Source organism: Mustela lutreola, chromosome 1, assembly GCF_030435805.1.
Source record: "Mustela lutreola isolate mMusLut2 chromosome 1, mMusLut2.pri, whole genome shotgun sequence".
In the NCBI taxonomy this organism is placed as follows: domain Eukaryota; kingdom Metazoa; phylum Chordata; class Mammalia; order Carnivora; family Mustelidae; genus Mustela; species Mustela lutreola.
Window position 1 is genome coordinate 18,052,412 of NC_081290.1, and position 23,912 is coordinate 18,076,323.

General features: G+C 36.5%; 1 protein-coding gene across 12 annotated transcripts in view; it reads right to left on the reverse strand.

The window, feature by feature from the left end:
• The window catches only part of ADGRL3 (adhesion G protein-coupled receptor L3), an 809,555-nt gene that overhangs the window by 150,899 nt on the left and 634,744 nt on the right, over positions 1 to 23,912 (reverse strand). The window lies entirely within an intron of this gene.

Below are 23,912 nucleotides of genomic sequence, written 5' to 3' on the forward strand. Positions count from 1 at the left end.
TTCTAAAGATGAAGCAATTAGGGAAGAGGGATGAGGGAAAAAAAAAAGGCATCAAGATTTAAAGTGCCCTCAAGCTAAAAAGTAAAGAACAATTCTGAGTATGGACTCTTTAACATAAATTAAAGTAGATTGATGATCTACCTGACGCTCTTAGAATTGACTCATTTTAACAACTTTCAAACATGACATTTAGTAGTATAAAGTATAAGTGGTTGTCAATTTAGTTGTCTCATAAATTATTTTCTAACTAGATTTCTTAAAATGGGGAAATGTATTCCAAATTCCATATAAAGCTGATAAGGTGACTTGACCAGATATCAATAGGTTACTAAGCCTAGAACGTATCAAAGGGAATGTTCTATCAATACCATGTAAAGGACCACCGCAGGGAAGCATCTTTCTGGGGAAAATATATTTATATTCCCATCATAGGAAGGCAAGAGCATGCCAGTCCTCCACATATATACGTTCATTCCTAACCGTAAGTTTAGAAACTCCTCTTAACCTCATTTATTGGCCAATAACCCCAGGGACACCGGCTCTAGCTAGATTCGAAGTAGCTTGGGTTTATGGAGCTCAGGGAGTCCTGTGCTGAGCCTCCAGCTGTCTGTCATCCATCGTCGACTTTCTTTAACATGTCATCAACTTGACTGCTGCCCCAGAAGGGGTGCCACATCCGTCTTCTGCGGTGGGCATGTATAAAGCTTTCAGAAACAAGACCAATGGCAGTAGGAAGGGGTATGTATCCTCTGAACATTCAATCACTGAACTTGTAGCATTTTCTGAAGTAATGCTATTTTTCTAGCTGTTTCTTTACTTGTTGTCTCTCCTCTTCCTTTCTTCTAAGATCTCCTCCTTCCTCTTGCGTTCTCTATGTGAATGTGATGTTCATAACCTCATTGACGCCAAGTGCATGAAGGAAGAAACAGTATTTTTTTTTGCCCTTCTTCCATTGATACCACTTCTCCCCAAATCTCATTGATTCTGCCTCATTTCTCTATTTTTCTCTCTTCCCAATCTTTACTAGATGCACTCCACTCTCACCCAACACCCCCCGCCCCCAGCATCAATGGATGAGTACGGCAGTCTTTTAACATTTTTGTCAAGAAAATCAATACCAGAACATAATGGTACTGGGAAGTAGAGATACAACGTGGGGGGTTAAGGGGGTAGGAGAAGAATAAATGAAACAAGATGGGATTGGGAGGGAGACAAACCATATGAGACTCTTAATCTCACAAAACAAACTGAGGGTTGCTGGGGGGAGGGGGGTTGGGAGAAGGGGGGTGGGGTTATGGACATTGGGGAGGGTATGTGCTTTGGTGAGTGCTGTGAAGTGTGTAAACCTGGCGATTCACATACCTCTACCCCGGGGGTTAAAAATATATTATATGTTTATAAAAAATAAAAAAAATTTAAAAAAAGGAAAAAAATGGTACTGGGATTTCAGTATTGATGTTTGCAAAAGTAAAAATTCAGAATTCATTAAAATTTGACACTAATGTTTAACACAACTCCGATATAAAAGTTAGCATCAGAAGTAAAGTTGAATTTCTAAAATTATAAACAGTAGAAATTCTTCTAATATCGTCATTTTTTGCATTTGAATTTGCTGAAATCTCTCAAAAAGAAAAAAAACACAAAAGAAATACTAATAACTCAAATTTAAATATTATTTAATATTAAATTAATTAAAAAATAAGGTAATATCAAAATTAAACACTCTTGTTATTAATATTAAGTAGCAGCCTTAAAAACATGTGTCAGTGGTGTCATTACTGGGATTCAAGCACATTTTTTATGCAAAGTTTTCTGGCTGATGGAAAAATTCTTCTCCACTTTATACCACTTGATAGACTAATAAGGCAATGATTAGAAGCTGACTCCAAGCATTTTCTCTGGCTCCTTCAATTTAAATAATGCCATCTCTCATTTGTAGTTTCTTCAGAATTATATAGATACTGAAGAATGCTTTCTAAATGAATGTACTTTTCTTCATTTAGATATTTTAATTAGCATACAATACTCTGGGAGGGAAGAGACTTGTTTTGCAAACATTTTTGCTCTGATAAACTGTGTAATCCCACATGCAGTGAGAAGACTGACTGGCCTATGGTCTCAATCACACAAATCCTACACAAGGAGCAAAGACACACTGTCACAAGAGGCTTGTTTGCTGTGACTCTGGTCTTGCCAACTTTGAATAAATTTGTCTTTAAGCATAGATTTAATGTATTTATCGTTGTGCTCTATAATGATCCAGATTTCAGATTTTTAAAGACTACAGTATCACACCAAAATGTATTTAACAATACTACCACATAATGGAAATCAATTTTCATTATTCTTCTTTAAAATTACCCTATTGAAACAATTCTCTACTTTTTGCCAGAAGCATCTTGTAGGGTATAAATTGGAATATGTTACTCTACAGATTAAAATCCCTTAAATCACTTCTGTCTGCCTTCCAAACCAAGACTGGACTCCTTTCCTTTGTGCCTAAAGCCCTTCACAAGTTTATTTCTCTAGCTCATTTGTAATGCTTCTTCATCTCTCAGCTCTACTATTAAACCATATAAAATTACCAGTAATTTCCCAACAGTACCCTGTTCTTTCTGCCCCAGGGCTTTTGCACATGCTTCAGTGTTCCTGATCCCATTTCCACCTGGCTAATTTCTGTTTAGCTTTTGGGGATTGCTTGGATGCCATCTCCACCAAGGAACCTTTTCAAATTTACCAAGATGAGGTTACATACTAATGTGTTTTGTTCATGATTATTTCCTCAGCTTTTAGCCTTGTATCTGACCTACAGTCAAAATAGATGAACACCAGGGGTAGGTCAAGGGAGCAAGGGAAGGTCCCGTTGTGAAATATCACCAAAAAAGGGAAAAGAGAAATAGAGGGAAATAGCAAATGACATAGTTAAGGCTCCTTACAGTTGATAGGCTAACAAAGATATTTTATAAATTCATTTTACACTTTTTTTTAAAGATTTTATTTATCCATCTGACAGAGAGAGACACAGCGAGAGAGGGAACACAAGCGGGGGAGTGGGAGAGGGAGAAGCAGGCCTCCCGCAGAACAGGGAGCCCAATGCAGGACTCTCGATCCCAGGACCCTGGGATCATGATCTGAGCCGAAGGCAGATGTTTAACTAACTGAGCCACCCAGCCATTCCCATTTTACACTACTGTTAAGAAAACTACCAGATAGGGGTGCCTGGGTGGCTCAGTGGGTTAAAGCCTCTGCCTTCAGCTCAGGTCATGATCCCAGGGTCCTGGGATCGAGCCCCGCATCGGGCTCTCTGCTCAGGGGGGAGCCTTCTTCCTCCTCTCTCTGTCTCTGCCTGCCTCTCTGCCTACTTGTGATCTCTCTCTGACAAATAAATAAATAAAATCTTTAAACAAACAAGCAACCAAACAAAAAAAAAAAAAGAAAGAAAGAAAAGAAAACTACCAGATAACTCAACACAAAAAGCAGCAGGGAGAACACAAAGTCTCCTCTTCCCCAAAATAATCCTATGGCAGAACATTCATGTTTAAACTGAATATGTTCTTGTGAGCAATGACACTGATAAAAGAGATTTTTTTTTTAAAGTCTGCATTGTTATGTATTATATTGCAAGGACTTAGTTTAATACAGACATACTAATGTTAAGGATCAGAACTTATTTCTTTGCAATTGTGCTGTGGAGAGGTGTCTACAAGCAGGGCAATTTCATTCCATTTGACTTTCAGCAAAATAAAAGTCAAATTTATCCTCCATCCCTTCTATGCCATATACCGCTACGTAAGACTCCCAAGAGTTCTGCTCAACACCAGCTTTTGGCAGAATAAGTACTAGTGATATATACATGTTGTTGCCAGTGCCCAGGAAAGAACTTGCCTTATTGATAGATACTGGTAAAGAAGATGTAGATTCACTGAAGAGTCATAGCAACACACTTTGGCCAAGTTCCAGCCCATATCGCACACCCTAGGATTTGGCTTTCTCTCTCTTTCAGGAAGGGAGAAATGATAGGACACTTTTTTCAGTGTATTCTCTTATTGAGTCTGACCATGATATACCTAGTTTAATAAAACTTATGTTATTAAGTGCCTCATGTGGTTGTGGTTCTGTGTCAAGGAATGTTAAAGAAAATACATTTGAGTGACTATTTACATAACACTTTATCAAAATTGTATAATTTTCCTCACTATTCTGTCATTGTTACTAGCTCGCTGCGCTTAGTATTTTCATAAAAGCAACTAAACAAAACTCCATATTAATATTTTCCCTCATAATTAACTTATTTCTAGAGGAAGATTTCAATTCTCCTGTCCCCTGGCTTATTTCGTTCTTGTATTTTGGTTTATTTTGTTGAATTTATTTTTCCTTCAATCTGCCTTGAAAAGAATAAATATTATTTTGACTATTACTACAAGTTATAGTTTGTGGACTATACTAATGGAAAACTAATGGAAAAGAATAAATATTTTTATATTAATGGACAACTAATGGAAAAGAATAAATGTTATTTTGAATATTACTACAAGTTATAGTTTGTGGACTATACTAATGGGAAACAGTGAAAATAACCAATATTTGTATAATGCTTCCCTTTTTTCAATGTCTTTATCTTTATTATTGAACTGAATTCACTGTCGAGTAATTGTAACTACGAATTTCTAATTTCACAAATGAGAAAACATAGGCTCAAATAGTAAGTGAATCCTAATCATACATACAGAAAGTAAATCAGTGTCCCCCAATTCTATATTCCATGTTTCTATAATAAGCTATCAAAAATGACATTCTGAATCACCTCATGCATTCTACAACTGAGTCTTCCACATGCTTTAAGAAGGGACTGAAGAATATAATTCTAAGAAAACATTACGAGGTTTGATCACAAAACATATGTATTTTGGGGCCAGGACATTGTTAATTTTTTTTCTCACCAAGGTCATAGGTTGAAGCTCTAACCCAGCTACAACTCTCTTTGGAGTTGGAGCCTTTATAAAGATAATAAAGGTTCAGTGAGATCCTAAGGTAGGGCCCTGATCCAATAGCACGGTTGCCCTTAAATGTAGAGGGAGAGTTGGCAGGGACGCATGCTAAGACGGTAAAGGCCATGTGGGGACATAGCGAGAAGGCGGCCATCTCTACGCCAAGGAGTGAGACCTCAGGAGAAACGAACCTCACCAGCACCTTGGTCTTGGATTTTTAGTTGCCCAAACGGAGGAAATAATTTTCTGTTGTTTAAGTCACCTCGTCTGTGGTATTTTATTGTGGCAGCCCTAGCAGACTAATACAGGCATCTTCTAAAAAACTGTGAAATTTAAAACAGAATATAAAACTTCACAACAGAAGAACTGTTTACCTTCTACTCATAAACTGCATGAACTTTCTTCTTGATTCTCCTTCATTTTTTTTTTCCCTTTCTTCTCTAACGTATGTATCTCCCCTCATGGTTTTCCCTTTACCAAACTTCTGTGTTAACTTCATTCCAACATATGGTATTTGGGCTGACTACAGAAACATTTCCTCCTCCCCACTTGCTAAATATTTATCTAAATCCAAGGTCAGTTACTGAAGAAATCTTCCCAAGGGCTTGATAGAGGAAATAAGAAACCTAAAACTGTATCAACTCTGCAAGTGGCTTTTGGTATTTGTGCAGTGCTCTGAGTAGAAGAGAGAAATTCTGCCTGATCCCCATGGATATCAGCTGGTCGCAGCAGATTTGACTTTGCCTACTTTTTAAAAAGAAACATTAATTTTACCTGTCAGGAAATTATCCAGTTCTTTCAGAATTCATTCATAATATTTGGCTTTATGGCTTCTTAAGATAGTCAAATTCCACAATCTGACTATCTTAAGAAGCCATGTGAAGGCATATTTATTTTTGTAACTTAATCCATTTATACTTTCTGATCTTCTCATAGCATATCATGCTTATTGCAAGTAGAGGAAAACATCTGTTCTAATTAAACATGAATTTGTAATGACCTTATTATATAAAATAATGAGCTAAAATAGGGAATTTGGGGACATCTTATTAAAATTACCTGCTACATATTTAGTCCTACCATTCCAGGAACTGTGCTGCATGTTTCATATTTGCTCTCATTTAGTGCTCCTAACAATATTTAAGCAGATATATTTACCTTCACTTCAGAGATGAAAGAAGTCAAATCAAATAATTCTCCAAAGCTCACATTAACTGCTGAGTGATAGAAGCAGGATTTCCAACCGAGTTCATCAAAATCCCTCCCGTTCCATTAGGACTATGGGTGGTGGTAAAACTTCAGACAAAACTCAAGGATGGAAACACATACATAAAAAGACGTCATGCATTTGGAAATTAATTTGTCCCAAACACTGCTCACATGTACCTTTATTGGTATTGCTGTGATCACTGAACACTTTTATGCATCCGGCACTATTCTGAGTACTTTACAGGAATCTGCCTATTTAATTCTGACAACAGATCTGTTAGGAGGTACTATTAATTACTTTCATCTTATGGATGGTGAAGCTGAAGTACCAAGAGATTCAGTAATTTTACAAAGGTTAAATATTTACACGTAGAAGAACAGAAAAATAACCGAGGCACGGTTACAGAGACCTCACTCTTAGGCATACTAAACTGGAAGAGGACTCTGAGAACCACATCTTGATCCACAAGAAAGCAGCCTGCCCAATGCTGTTAAGAACGGAAGTCATTGTCTTTGAGCTAATTTTGCTTATGACATTTCTAACTCTCCTAAAGTAAAAACTGTAGAATCCACAAAACTTAATACATTGTTCAGCATCTAAGTGGACAATAAACAAGCAGCAAACAATAATGTGAGATATTAGTTGGCTTTCTTTGAGCATATATCACATACCAGGCAGTGTGGTAATGCTTTACATGCATAATTGAGGTACAGAGAAGTTACATAAATTTCCTAGCTTCACACAGTCCGTAAGTGGTAAAGTCAGCATTTATATATAGATAGTCTGGGGCGCCTGGGTGGTTTAATCAGTTAAGCCTCTGCCTTTGGCTCGGGTCATGATCCCAGGGTCCTAAGATCTTGCCCCATATCAGGGTCCCTGCTCAGCGGGGAGCTTGCTTCTACCTCTCCCTCTGCCGGCTGCTCCCCCTACTTGTGTGCTCTCTCTGTCAAATAAGTAAATAAAATCTTTAAAAAATATAAAAATAAATACAGAGAGTTTGACTCTAAAACCCATGTGTATCCATATTATCCCACAGAGGTTTGAAATCTTTTTTTTTTTTTTTTTTTTTATATTTTGTGCCTATCAGAGAGTTCGGTTCTAGGAATTACAAGATTGATTTATTCTATCCATATTTATTAAACAACTATCATGTAACAGGAGTTGTATTGGGAATAAAATGTTGGGTACAGTTATCATGTTCCTTGCTGTCGTGAAGACCTCTCTAACAAGCTTTATGGAAAAATCTACTGAAGAAGACAGGAAATAGAAAGAAGAAAATACACTAACTATAGTTTTCATTCAGTATATGTTTATTGGTGTTTGTCTTACACATTGTATCGGGTATCAAGGATTCAGAGGTGAAGCAGAGAGCACTGATCTCAACAGTGTTTTACTACACTGTTTTGTTGTTGAATGTACGATATCATGGATCATCCTTTGTGCCGCTAACAAAGAAGAATGAAATACCTGCTAACTAAACTCTGCCATGTCTCTCGTTGTTAGGTGCATTCTAACTTCTGAAATCTTAAAAGGTGAGACAATAAGAATCTTAGAGTTGAAAACACTGTAACAGCAGAAATGTCTTCTTATAACACAATGAGATAAATAATCACTTAAGAGGGATCTGACTTTGGGGCACTTTGGTGGCTCGGCTCAGTGGGGTAAACACCGGACTCTCGATTTTTGGCTTAGGCCATGATCTCAGGGTCATGAGATCAATCCCCATGTCTGGCTCCCTGCTGTGTAGAGCCTGCTTACGATTCTCTCTCACCCTCTCCCTTTGCCCCTCCCCCATTTATAGACACACAAACAAACAAACTAATGAATTAAATAAGATGAAAGAGATGTGACTTTGAACCAATTATGATACCTCTCTGTGCCTTAGGTTTTTTTTTGTTTTCTTTTTTTTAACTACATGGAGATAATAACATACATACTTATTTGAGGGGAAAAAAAAAAGGCCGTATGGATTTAAAGTACTTAGCAAAGCAAATGACAGAGAATAATACATTAAGTGTTTATTATCAGTGACAATATTGTTATTTATTTCTTGCTTCAACCAAAAATTACTGATTCTAAATGCTGGGGATGCAGAAGTGAACAATAAAAATGACAAAAATTAAAAATCTCTGCCCTCATAAAGCTTACATTTTAGCAAGAGAGTTAAATAATAAATAGGACAAAAATTAAAATACACAGAATATATATATATATGTGTGTATATATACACACATATATATATATAGAAAAGTGCTAAGGATAAAAAGAACAAGGAAAGCAGGAGAAAGTAATAGAAAGTGCTGGGTGGGGGCCATTGGAAGGGTGTCAGGCATGGCCTTGCTGTCAGAATGATGGGGACAACTGGGAGCCTCTCCGATCGAGGAGCCAGTGTCCACAAAGGCCCGGGCACAGTGAGGTGGCCAGGGTAGCTGGAGCAATGTGTGTGAGGGAAAACCACTGTGAAATGAGATTAGAGAGACGGCAGAGACTGGAGCACACAGGACTTTACAACTACGGTGAGACTTCGGTATTTATCTGGTGTGGGAAGTCACTGGAAGGTTCCGAACAGAGCAGTGACACGATCTAATTCAGGTTTCCTTGGGCTGTTGTGATTAACAGCAGCTGAATGGGGGCGCCTGGGTGGCTCAGTCAGTTGAGCGTCTGCCTTTGGGTCAGATCATGGTCCCAGACTCCCAAGATCCAGTCCTGTGTCAGGCTCCCTGCTCAGTGGGGCGTCTGCTTCTTCCTCTGACCCTTTTCCCCTCTCGTGCTCTCTCTCTCTCAAATAAATAAATAAAAACTTGAAAAAAAAACCAAAAAACAAAAACGAAAAAGAGAGGCTGAACGGGCGAAGAGCAGAAGTAGGAAGAACAAATGCCTAATGGGCCAGACATCAGAGGGGTTGGCGGTGATGAGAATGACTAGAATGCTGTGGGATATACAGATAACCACAAGAGCATGGGTTTTGAGAGAGGAGGTGATGACTTTTCTCACGGACAGAGTAGGCCTTCGATAATCGTTGACTGAATTGAACTGTTTGTCCCTTCACTTAAACAAAGGGAGACTTGGTCCTTCTCACATAAATTCTCGTCCAACTCCTATTATTATTTATTTAAATTTGAAACAACCACAGAAATATATTGATTTAAAACTGTATGAAAATATTCCTGAGGACTCCTGAATTATAATCAACAGAAGCATGCTGGTCTGCTCATTACTGCTAAAATTTCTAGAAGTTTTGATTTATGAGAACATTAAGTAAACTCTGGTCATGAGGAAACCATGCAAACAAACAAAGTAGGGAGGTACGTTCAAGTGGATTTGAGTTTCCTGATTTCTCAAGAACCAGGAATACATTCAAGGAGGGGAAGGAGTTGAATTGGTGTTAGGAATCAGAATAATTTCTTACTTCTGGTCTCAATGTTGTGTTTTATTCCCTTAGATCTGACATCATTGTTATCCAGTTACTGGAGTTATTGCCTGAAATTTGCTGTGACATATGTTTTATTATTAACTTGTGAATTGTAGTTTACCTATGAAGATAAAGTGATACTGAAATATAAGGGTTATACATGATTTATTTATAAGTAGAAAGTTAAAATAAATTCAAGAAAAATAAAATTATCCTCTGTTTGGAAATGAAACACTCAAGCAAAGGTGAAGAGTGAAGAAGAGCTCATCATTGAAGCTTCAAGTTCTTTTTTAAAGAAATGCAATTTTAGTAACTTTGATCTATTGCAGGTGCTTGAACAATATATATGTGCTTGTCCTTGTTACATCTGCGCAAGTTTCTAAGAATCTCATAAAAATGTAAGGCTTTATTTTAGGACAGCTACAGGTCTTGGTTATTTGCTTTGTTGTTTATGTTCAGAGTCTGGGGAAAAAAGGGTATTATATGACTTTTTAAGTACTTCAAAATATTTCTTTCAAACCAGCCTCCCACCCCCCCAAAAAAAATCTTTGGCATTGATTTTTCATCTAATAAATCTAAGAATGACATGAACTGGAGTTTTAATTAGCTGCTAGAATGGGACTACTGGGTTGTATAAACCATGGTCCCTTTCTCCTCAAGGAGTTTATAGGATGGGCAGTCTAATTTTACCATAGGTTTTAAAAAGTTAAAGAGTGGCTCTTCAGGGTGCCTGGGTGGCTCAGTGGGTTAAGCCTCTGCCTTCAGCTCAGGTCATGATCCCAGGGTCCTGGGATCAAGCCCTGCATGGGGCTCTCTGCTCTGCAGGGAGCCTGCTTCCCCCTCTCTGCCCACCTCTCTGCCTACTTGTGATCTCTGTCTCTCTGTCAAAGAAAGAAAGAAATCTTAAAAAAAAAAAGAGAGAGAGTGGCTCTTTACTGTGCCCATCAACTCTCACACTGGTGAGTCACTAAACATTTCATTTATTCAGGTAATTTAAATAATAAAAAGTAAAACAGCTGTAAAATTGGCATATAAGTGATTCTTAATTTCAAACCCAACCACAATGATATTGTATGGTCTTCTAAAGGACTTAATGATAAAGATTATAGACTTGAAACATAAATTAAGTCTGTCTGCCAAAATCACACTTAAACTCTACAACTGTTTCCAAGTACAGGGAAATTTGACATTCTACTTTGTTTCCCTATAAATATACTTCCTGGGATACATTAAGTACTTAACCATGCATGTTGGGTGAGTGAAAATAAATATGTTTTATTTTGAAAAGTATTTTCAGAAGATCTATGTATACTACTGTATCTCAATTAATACTGACATTTTGGATTAAATAATTTGATCACCTACTCCAGATTACATTTTGTAAGATTTGACATACAATAGTTTCAAATTTTTACTATACAATATTCAAAAGTCAAAATACAAGTATCAGAAATTATAGACCTAGACTCTCAAGACACTTAAATATTTAAATGGATGGTATTTCTTTATTATTACTTCCCTTTAAAATAATTTTAAAAAAAGGAAATAGACCCACAATAAAGTCACTTGGGGTTAAGCCCCCCCCCCCCATCAGCAAACTGACACATAATACTTAACTCAATTGTAGCTTCAGCCTCTTCTAGGAATGTAACCTTTAACCAGTTACCTGGTCAACACTAGCGAGTAATCTGCCTGATGATCCCTTCTTTGCCCCATAGGAAGGTGACCTTGCTGAAAACAATCCACTCTTTGCCAGAAATTTCCTTTTCCTGCCCCGTTCTAGCTAAAAAAATTTTCCATTTTCTATACCTCCTAGCAGTCCCTTTCAACTTGCTAATAGGATGTTGCCCGAACTCATGGATCATTGAATGAAGCCAGTTAGGTCTTCAAATTAACTCAGTAGAATTTTGTTTTTTTTACAAAGGAAAGGGTAGAAATAGTCTATGTTGAACTGAGGATTCGTTGATTGAGTGATTAGGCCAAGGTATTTTCCGTTATGGACTCAGGAATAGAATTCAGGGCATCTAAGGCAAATGTTTTCAACTAGTCCTTACGTTGAGAATTTGGTAGCTTCTTCTCAGTCATTTATGCACAAAACAACTTGCTTTCTCTGACCTATCATGCCAACCATGCCTACCTATCACATTCCAAATTAATGGAGTAATATATAAAAACCTCCCCCATTTTGTTTTCTCCTGGCTATTATTATGAATATTTTTTAAAAACATTCCTATTTTTTTTTTAAGATTTTATTTATTTGTTTGTCAGAGAGAGAGAGAGAAAGAGAAAGCACAAGCCAGGGGAACAGCAGGCAGAGGGAGAAGCAGGCTCCTCGCTGAACAAGGAGCCCCATGTGGGGCTCCATCCCATGATCTCCAACCCTGGGATCATGACTTGAGCCAAAGGCAGCTATTTAACCGACTGAGCCACCCAGGCTTCCCTTATTATTATTTTTTAAGAGGATGAAGTCATGTATTTCATAGGTAGTGATAAGTACATCAGAGAAGCAAATTTTGGGGGGACAATCTGCCCAGAGGATAATGATTTCCAGGTTTCTCTACTAAAAACAAAAAGAAAACACACACATATAAACATATATATATATGTACAAATACATGCACATCACACATATATTCTAAACTGGGGAAGATAAGTAAATAAAATGGATACTGATATCTGTTGGGCTCCTCTACTTCAAAAGAATTGTGTTCATTTTCAGAGACTTATAAAGAAACCTCAAAAGCTTCATAGAAGTACATTTACTGTATTATTAATAAAATAAAAGGCAGTGAGGTATCCTGGGGAAAGTATTGATTTTAGTTTCAAATATTAGATTGTCATCTACCAGCTATTTGGCTTTGGGCAAATTAATCTTCCAGAAATTCAAAATTTTCTTATCTTTAATAATGTGGATTCCTATTATTTACTTCAATAATACTGACATACAATAGACATTCAGTAATAATATAACATTATTATAATCAAATTCGGGTTATTCCAAGATGCCCTCAACTTTCTTTCAGGAGAATTATAAACAGCCATCTAACTTACAAAGGTGAAGTAGTTTTTGCATTTCTATAACAAGAACAGAACATAGGCCGCCCTGAAAAAAATTATAAAGTGTATCTTTTTCTCCTCAATCTCTGAAGGACATTTAAAACTCCAGTAGTACTTTACCACCCACTTTATCCAAACCAGCTTTGGAAAAGAAAAGTGATCTTGTTAGTTGCAGTCTCATGGGAAATAATATTTTTAAGGAAAAATAATGTGAATAAGGAAAAAATATTTCTTCAAAATTATTTGCCTGCTCTGTGGTATTTCAAATTTTGAGATGATAGGATTGAGAGCATACAGGATATTTCAAAACTTCTTTCAAAAAAGTATTCCATATTTCGCTTTGAAATTAAAATGGGGGAGCAGATAGGAAAGACAAGGGCCATTTTAAATCAGTATTGAAATATATAATATGAAGAAAATCAAGCTATTATGGATTCAAAATTGTAGATGTCCACATAATTTAGGAGTCCATAAATGATTCTGCCTATAGCCTGATCTCTTGGAAGCACAACCTGATCTTCACGTAGAAAAGTGTCAAAACTTTGTATAACACTTGGAGGCCAAGCTTTAGACTCATTTTGGTAGCCCAAAGGCCCCATGAAGACAAATTATTGCTGTTTTGCTCGGCAATAATCCTCAGTGACTTGAACAGCATGTGACACAGAGGAGGGGCTCAATTAATAGTTATTCAATAAATGAACTCACATCAACTGCCTCGATTCACTGCAAAAATATTCATAATAGGACTTGCAAATCTGATCACTGATGCACTGAGAATATTGCTTTCCTTATTCTTCACCACTGTTCCCATTCTTTAAAAAGCCTGTTCTATTATCATAGCCTTAAAAAATAAACTTTTCATGTTAAAATAAGTATAGACTCACAGGAAGTTGCAAAAATAGTAGAAAGAGCCCCTCCCTCAGCTTCCCTCAATGGAGAGATCTTATATAACTCCAGTAGAAGAGCGAGCCAGGAAATGGGCATTGGTACATGACTGCATCAGTTTGACGACAGACTTTATTTCCTTTCCACTCGCATTCATTTACGGGTGCGTGCTTATGTTCTATGAGATTTTATCTCAGGTATAGATTTGTATAACCACTGCCACATTCAAGATGCAGAACTGTTCCATCACACAACAGAACTGCCTTGTGCCACCTCTTGTGTTCATGCCCTCGCACCCCCTCCCCCCATAGCTATCTTCTGGCAACCACTTACCTATTCTCCATCTCTAGAGTTTCATCCTTTCAAGAATATTATATAAATAGAATCACAGGCATGACACCTTCTGAGATGGACTTTTTTCACTAAGCATAACGCTCTTGAGGACCACCCAGGTAGCTGTAGCCATCAGTAGTTAATCATCTCCCTGCATCATCAAATGGGTACCTATAATCTATCTTTCACTTTGTACCTTTGGGGATCTGTGAGAACTGCAAATCTGATGTTGTTGCTCTTTAGAAGCTCCCAACTGATTTACTATAAAGTCAGAATCCTTAAACATGGCACAAAGAAGCCCACTAACCCTCATCCTGCTTACCTCTCCAGTCACCACTTAAGCCTCCCTGCCTTTGCTTTGTATCTTCTCACCATCCTGGATTCTTTCCTGCGTGCCCAGAAAGGCCCCTTCTCATCTTCGAGGATGTGAGTGTGTCTTTCTGGAACGTTCTTCTCAATCTCAACTATTCTTCCTCCTTGTGTCCCATTCCCTGTACTTGGCTAAATCACTAATCCCTTTGATACCTGGGATTTATAGAGATGGGGACCAATTAATGAAATTGTTATTTTGGATTACTCATACTTGTGCTCAATATATGTTTATTATTTTTAGGATTTAAGTTCAGAAAAAGAATTTAGCATTCCATTCTTTCTGGGACTGGCCATGTATTACACCCCTAGTTAGAGCCACATGAAGAGACATCTGCCCGCAAGTACTAGCTCCTGCACATTCTAGTTGTGAAACTTTGGACAAATCTCTAAACCAGATGAACATTAGGTCTCTTTAAAAAAAATTGGGTAAAGTAGACTTATGAATGATAATGCAGTATTTCACATCCAATAAAGTTCCTGGCACATAATACGTGCTTAATAAATATTTTGTGTTATTTGTGACTATCCATATAAGATATGCAAATGGTGAAAACATACAAGGAAATTATATGAAGAAAACAAAAAATCTGTTTGTGTATTTTCCATGTCCTCTAAAGTCACACATTACAAATACAAATGACACAAAATAGAAATTCTGAATTCTATGAATGAAAAATTCACTTGATATCTACCATAATGTAACTTTTAACAGTCATCACATATGTATTAGACATCACAGACTATGTCTTACAGTATATCTGACAGATCAAGTGGTATCTGAAAAGAATTATAGTTATTTGTACTTTTTAAGAGGACACAAATGAAAAAAAGATGCAATGTGATCATAAAACCCTAATTCATTAATATTTTGCTTTACTGCTTAATAATGAATCTCTTTATTATTATAGCCTTTGTGGTATTACACTCTCACTGCTAAAATTAATTTCCAACAATGTGGAAATTAATCTGGCTTATATTAAAGGCAAAGGGAAACATAGTTGCATATCAAAGAATATGGATTCAGCACACACTTAAAGTAAACAGAAAAAGTTCCCCAGCAAGTATCTAGTAAATAAAATTTATTATATACCAAGATGAATTTATTATAATAAGCAAATTTAATTTATGGTAACAGAGATTCAATGCCTATTTTTATGTTATATAACTCACAGTACTTTCAGTTATTAGTCATTCAATTTATCCTACTTACAATTATATATAAACATATATATATATATATTAAAGATTTAATTAATTAATTTATTTGACAGACAGAGATCACAAGTAGGCAGAGAGGCAGGCAGAGAGAGAGGAGGAACCAGGCTCTCCGCTGAGCAGAGAGCCCGATGTGGGGCTCGATCCCAGGATCCTGAGATCATGACCTGAGCCGAAGGCAGGGGCTTTAACCCACTATGTCACCCAGGCACCCCACAATTATATATTTTAAATGTAGAAGAATCTTCACCTATCACTAGCAGTGATGGACCCAAGATAGCCTTTCTGCTCCACAAGCCTCCTACCACCAACCACCAAATAATGTGAAAATTCTTAATACATTAAGTGTGAGAAAGAAAATGAAACAGAGAGGTGAGCAAACTAACAGTGTCAAAATATAGGTCTTCAGAAAGAGAGGACCAAATAAAGCTACATGATTCTGTGGGCTGACTATAGACAGAGCACTTTGATGTTATTGCAAATATTCTACACATATGAAAAAGTAGTCACTAGATGATAGTCACTATGTGACAGTCATCTGCACTCTCCCTTCTATTTCTCTAATAGGTATATTTTACCAGCAAGTATTTTATATTTAGCTAGTTAACTTTTAATGAATAGCAACATTTTTAAGATGCAAAAATAAATAGACGATAACTTCCCTTTGGCAGACAGACTCCTAGGTGGCCCCCATGACCCCTAACTACTGGTGTTCACACGTTTGTGCAATTCCTTACTCTTGAGTGAAGGTGAGACCTGTACCTGGTTCTACCACGTAGAACATGGCAAAGGTGGTGGAACGTATGTCATCACATGCATGATCTACACTACATATTTTGTCTATCTTATGGAACGATTTAGCATTCTGGCTCTGAAGAAGTAAGCTGCCATGTTGTGAGCTGACTACAGAGAGGTGACAGGCCAAGGAGCTGAGAACAAAAGTTAGCAAGAAACGGAGGCCCAAAGAATATAATGTTGCCCACGACCACGTGAGTTTGGGAATGGATTCTACCAGTCCAGCATTCACATGAGAACTCATCCCTGGTGGAACTATAATTGCAGTCTTATAGAAGAACCACCCAGGGTAGGCATGGACTCCTGACCACAGAATATTTCAGATAATACATGTGCGTGTTTTAGGTTACTAAGTTTATAGGAGCATTGTTATATACCAGTAGATAATACAAGTCCTAACTCTTTTCTCAGGATTTGTGAGTTAGAATGCAAACTTGAGGATATGATTTGGCTTTGTATCTTTATTTATAGCAGGAATTCCCAGTCTTGGTGCCATTGATATTTGAGGACACACAATTCTTTGTTGTGTGGTTTTATGGGATGTCATCCTGTGCACTGCAGAATGTTTAGCAACACCTCTGGCCATTAGATGCACTAGATGCTGGTAGTATTCACTACCCACAGTTGCGACAACCAAAAATATCTCTAGAAGTTGCCCAATGTCCCTTTGGGACGAAGTTACCTTTGAGAACTCCTGGTGTGGAGGAGTTTCTTCAGTTACCTCTAAGCTGCGTTTATTCACTAAGAGAGCTACTGCATGCTGATCGTGGCTTTAGGATATTTTAAATATATATTAATCTGAACATGAAATGGCTCCATGGTTGCTTTTCAACTTGTAAAATGGCTCAAGGGCTGTAAATAAAAGTACATTGGATGACTTTCAAAAACACAGATTCTGCTTTTTCAACTTCTGGTAATTCCAGGCTTCTAAGACACACTTCCACAAATCACACATTAATATTTTAAAATTGCTTTTATTCTGTGCTTTTACTTAATGAGAACATGCACACAGCCACATAAGAGGAATCCAACGCGAAACGCAAAACACGAAGCATCCCCACAGTGGGTGTGCTTGGATGTGGTCCACAATGGGGGTACTTAAAGAGAGAAAGAGAAATCATGGCAGCTTCACGTTTTCTGATTTCAGAGAGGACATGGCACAGACTGAATTCTGCCAGCCTCTTGTTTGTTACATTACATCTGCCCTGCAAAGATGTTCAAATGCCTCCAGAGTCCAGTGGCTTTCTGAGCGAGAAACCTGAGAATGGAACTTGTTGCTTCATTGCCACTCCAGTCAGTGATCACAAATGATTAGCTCTCACAATGGCATACCTCATAGATGTGTTCTCAAGTTAAACATTTAAGGAAGAAATCAAGAAAAACCAACAAACCTGCTCTCTGAAACGAGTTTCTATCTTCCCCTTTCCATTTATTATACAGTTGGATTCACATCATTAACATGCAAATCATACTGCACTACAGTGCATTTTAAACAAAGAACTGAAAGCAGGGCTTGTAATTTCCTTATGGGTTGATAAATAGATTTTGCTTTAAAAGCGTATAATAAACTGTGATCATTTTGCTTATGTTTTTTGGGGTTGAATAATAATTTCAAAATTAAGCCAAGAGAATACTATTTTTCTCACCTTGCTTAGGGTCACTGTTTAAGTTACCCTAATTTTAGCGTGAAAATCTAAAGACTGTGGTAACCAAGTTAAATCAGAAAAGTACGGTTTTTGTTGTCGTTTTTTAATTTTTTTTCCAGGAGATGAAATGTTTTTATCTTATCTAAATTTCTATTCTTGTTTAAATAAAGTTAACTTTTTAAAAATAAAGTTAAAAGACTAGAAATTGACTTGCAAATAGATTAAATGAATGTCTGATTTAAGCTATAGGGAAAGAAGTCTAAATTAAAATAATAAATAAACAAGTGTAAATCATGCTACACGTTATATATCTTTAGTGTTACCTGTACTTCTAAGTACATGATAATATAAACTATTATGGATAGGGTGGGGGGAATTTATGATCCCAGAGTCCTGGGATCGAGCCCCGCATCAGGCTCTCTGCTCCACGGGGAGCCTGCTTCCCTTCCTCTCTCTCTGCCTACTTGTGATCTCTGTCTGTCGAATAAATAAATAAATAATCTTTAAAAAAACAAAAACAAAAAAACTAGAATGAAACAAAACAAAACAAAAAATGCCCACAACAGCCTGCCTCTAAGAACGCGATACAACTAACAATGATAATCACATTCCCCTTCTCACCTCCCTTCCATGGTTCTCTCCTGTTTATAGCATGTACGATTAAATTCCTTAATGTGTCTGTAATAGATCTTTTGTAGCAATGGCTTCTCCTTCCTCTACAGCCTTATTTATCACCACACCTCATTAGCTATCATCCAATCCATCTATTTAAGAACTATTTGTCGTATCCAAACACACAGGTTGTCTGAGATCTGGGTACATCCGCCATTTCCTTGATGTGAACAAATATATACTGAATATCTACTACGTGTCAGGCATTTTCTAGGGTCTAGAGATAAAGCAACAAAATCAACAAGCAAAAGTTCTTCCATTCATGAGGAGGCAAATAATAAACAAGATATGTAAGTAAAATATGTGTAGGTTAGATAGCAATACATGCAAAGGAGAAAATTCTGAAATTTAGGTTGGTGATCAAAGCAGGCCTAACTGAAAGGTGACGTTGGAGGGCAATGAAGCAGTGAGTCACAGAGAGAATAAGGCAAGACTACTTGATACAGAGGGAATAGCAAGTAAAAGGATTTGCCTCTCTGCATCCTTCTTTCTTTAAATTAAAAAAATAAGAATAGCTTTATTGAGAGATCACCCATGTACCACATAACTTAGCCACTTAAACTGTTCAACAAACTGGTTTTCAGTTTATTCGTTGAAGTGTGTATCTAATACCACAATCTACTTGAGAACAATTTCATTGCTTGAAAAAGAAACCCCATATCCATTAGAATTCACTCCCCATTTTCACCCCAAGCTACAGCTTTAGAAACAACTCATCTGCATTCAGTCTATATAGATGTGCCTGTTCCAGACATTTCACAGAAATGGAATCACATGATATATGTCCTTTTGTGATTGGCTTACTTCATTTAGCATGTTTCCAAGGCCCATCCATGTTGTAGCATAAATCGGTACTTCATTGTTTTCATTGGTTAGAGAATAATATTCTGTTTATGATTACATACCACATTTTATTCATCCACTCATCTGTTGGTGGACATTTGGGCTGTTTCTACTTTTTTCAATTATAAATAAATGCTGCTGCCATGAACACTTCTGTACACTTTCTCACGTGGATATAATTGTTCTTGGTTATATACCTAAAAGTGGAATTGTTGGAGCATACGGTAGCTCTGTTTAATCATTTGAAGAACTGACAAGACTGTTTTCCAAAATGGATATACCATTTTATAATCCCAACAGAAGCACATGAGGGCTCTAACTTCTCCATATCCTTGCCAACACTTAGAGTTATCTTTTTGAATATAGACTATCAAATGGTTTAAATTGGTATTTCATTATATTTTGATTTGTATTTTCCTTGATGGCTAATGATGTTGACCATCTTTGTGTATTCTTGGACATTTGTATTTCGTTTTTACAGAATGTCTCTTTAGATTCTATACCTAATTTTTAATTGGGCTAATTGTCTTTTATTACAGAGTGATATGGATTCTTTATATATTCTAAATACAAATCTCTTATCAGTCATATAATTTGCAAATAATTTCTCCAATTCTGTGGGTTGTCTTTTCACTTTCTTGACAGTACCCTTTGAACAACAATGGCTTTTCATTTTGGTGAAGCCCAATTGATCTATTTTTCTGGGTTGTTTGTGCCTTTCTTGTCATAGCTAAGAAATCATTGCCTAATTCAAGTTTATGAAGACTTATTCTTATGTTTTCTTCTAACAGTTTCAGTGTTAGCTCTTAAAAAAAAATATTCTGCCAAATTCTGTTCTTTACATTTTGGTTCTTCATTGCATACAGTTTGCTCCAGGTTAACGAGTTTGTGGTTGTCATACATGTTTTATCTACACAGACTATAATGAAATTAATTTGGTTTACGTTTACTGGATTAAAACTGTCACTTCCATAGGTCCTGGAAATTATTCCTAAATTATTTTAGTTGGAATTAACCTCCTAGTTTCTTTAAATAGAAAGGTAATTATTTAAAAAAATATGAATTTTGCTAGCTAATTCAAATTGGTCAGTTTATTTTATTTACCTACATGTTCCTCGGGGAATTTCACTGTTGTTCCCACATACTTTCAACAAAAGGAATTGTTACGGGACTAAATGTCATGGTATATATGAGAAACTATACCTAGCATATCAACTGACATGACTACCTTGCATACAGTAGACATTCCGTAAATGAGAGATAATAGTATTATTTTATTTTAAAAAATAAGAATCACAACACCTATCTCTTGGTGTTATTATAATTAAAATGTGGGTCTTTCCTTCCTCTCTCCCTTCCTTTCTTTCCTCACTCCATCCTTTCTTCTTCTTCTTCTTTTTTTTTTTCCTTTCTTTTCAGACTGCAGAGCTACACAGAGTTGCTCCAGTCATCAAAATAGCATGACATGTCAAGAGACTGTGGTGACTGAACTGGCTTGGACCAAAGCCCAGCTGCCCCCAACACAGCAGACACAATATCTCCGTACCTTGCAAAGCAAGACAATAGCTTGCTCCCAACACTAGCTGGGCTGAAGCTTCTGATTTGCCCTGTGCCCATTCCTTCTTCAGGTCACGTGTTATCGTCTCAGTGAGGGCTTTTCTGAGCACATTATCTATAACTGTCACACAACCCGTCTCTCTTCCTTTCTGGCATTTCCCTATAGCTGTTATCATTTAACATGTTTTAAGATCCATTTTGAGTTCATTTTTGTGACGAGTAAGGTACGGGTCCAACTTCATTCAGTGGCATATGGATATCTGATTGTCCTTCTATGGTTTGTTGAGAAGACTATTATCTTTTTCTAGCTGAATTGCCTTATCCTTAAATTCTTATGTCTGGTGCACACCAACTCATCATCCAAAGCAACTCAAATTCCATTCATGCTGTCAACAATTATAGAATTGTGCAATTTTAAATCTCAAATCAGTGCAATTAGTTTCCCAAGAACAGGAACTATGGGGTTTTTGGTTTGTTTTTCTTTCCTTTTTGAAAGTCTCGGTGCCTGCTACATAACTGGCTCTTAGTAATGCTGGGTAAGTTAAAGAAGGACATTTCAGATGGATCCCAAATGTTGGTAGTATTCTGATGACTAATGGTACCAATGAAAGGCATTTAAATTTAGGTGCAAAGTTACAAAAGTGGGTTGAAGTGATACTTTCCAGTATCTTGAAGGATTTTAATTGCCTGCTAAATTAGAAAGATTCTGTTGAGGCTTATGAGCAGAGAATGAAGTTCTGTTTTAAGAAAATTAACTTGGCTACAGAATGTGGGCTATGAGGAGAAAAAAGAGAAAGAAGAGGTAGAAACAAGAATAAGGAGGTGATTATAATAAACATTAGAGTTAAAATGTAGACAGGTCACAATGGCACTGGTAATGAAAAAGGTAATCCACATTTTAAAATGCATTCCTATTATTAGTTCATTATTGAAACAAAGATATCAAACAGGGAATTGGAAATTCACAACTAGAGCTCAGAATAAGTTTGTGTTAGAAGTGCAAATCTGGTAATTCTCTATTCAAACATGCTAGCGAAACACGTGAGGACAGATGAAGCTAATGAGGAGAGAAGAGGAGAAGGAGGGAGTGACAAAGAAATCTCTTGGTGTTTAAAAGAGAACTGGAATTTAAGATTTCCTGAAACCTAAAGGGAAAGAAAAAGCCAGAAAAACGTGAGAAGAGCTAGAGAACCTTATTGAAAGTCTTAATCCCGGAATTGCTTTCATATTTCTAGGACATTTAAACATCAAAGACATACTGGATTTGTTTGTAAATAAAAGAAAACATATACACATTTCCCTGGGAACATATATGTTTGTTTCTTTCTTTTTTTCTTTTATTTATTTTAGAGAGAGAGAGAGGATGAACACAAGTGGAGGGGGATGGGTGACGAGAGAGAGGGAGAGGGACAAGCAGACTCAGCATGAGTGTGGAGCCTGACTCGGGTCCCAAACCCCCCATCCTGAGATTATGGCCTGAGCTGAAACCGAGATTCAGATATTCCACCAACTGAGCCACCCAGGGGCTCCAACATATATGTTTCAATTCATAGTTTTTGTTACTTGTGCCTATTTCATAATTAGCTGAGATGGATTTTCTCTAAGGAAACAGGATTAAAATAGGATATTAAAATGTCTGAAGCAAAGAGGAATCAGGGCTATATAATAAACGACAACATACACAGAATGGAAAAAAAATTATAACCCTTTCTCTTTATAGTGCCACTTACAGGAATATGTTATAAGAGAATTTTATGAAAGATATCCATATATGTACATAAAGTGCTGTATATTTTGCTGCATACTATGGGGAGCAGATGAAAAGAATCCAAATATGTAGTTTGAAAGTGGCTGAAGTGGCCTATTGATTATTGCCTCTTTCAAAAATGCAAAATATGCGGTGATAAATATAGAAGCTATACAGATACATCTAAGAGTTCATTTAAAATCTAAGAGGAAAAAGACAAAAAAGTACAAGACCCAACAGTATATGCCATAGTATTATAAACATGTAAATACATGTTAAAAGGTATAATTTGCATTTCTGGATTGAATTATATAGATGTGCTAAATAGACAACAGAACAAAAAACTCTGCATAGGCTATCTCATAGTCTTTGACTTTATCTCAAACTCTTCTATTGGAAACAAAATATGTGGATATATTTATGGGTATAACTTTATATAGCAATTCTGTGTGACGAATGCAATTATCATTTAATATCATTGACGTCTAACATGTCAATTATCATTTAATATCCTATATAGTGAATCAGAAAACCATACAGCAACAAAAATGTCAATCTTACTCCTACATATTATACTGACCTAAATGAAGGACTGTCATTTCATGTAAACCTACATTTTACCAAAGTCACTTAAGATGTAAAAATAATTTTACAAGGCTCTCTGCTGCATCTGCTTATAAAATAAGTTCAATTACATTCTTTTTTGGTAATATGGTACATACTCATATGAATTAAATAATTGTCATTAAAAATGCACAATGGCAGCTTTCAATTAAGTGATATTTCCCATAAACAAGAAAAGGTATAAATTCACCTTTATCACAAAAGCAAAAATCATTACCTCTCATCAAGTACTCCAAATGTATTTAGTAAAACTCTAACATAAGAGTTAAAGAACTTAAGTAAAGAAAAACAAAAAACAAAAACCAAAAAAACACTGCTTTTTCACACTAGAACAACTTCGAGTTACAAACCCAATTTCTCTTCTCATTTGTTATTATAAATATGTAATAGTTCAATGTGCTGCTTGAAAAAGTCTATACTAGGGTGCCTGGGTGGTATAGTTGGTTAAGCCTCTGACTCTTGATTTCAGCTCAGGTCGTGATCTCAGGGTTCTGAGATCACATTCAGCCCAGAATCTGCCGGAGATTCTCTCTCTCCCTCTCCTTCTGCACCACCC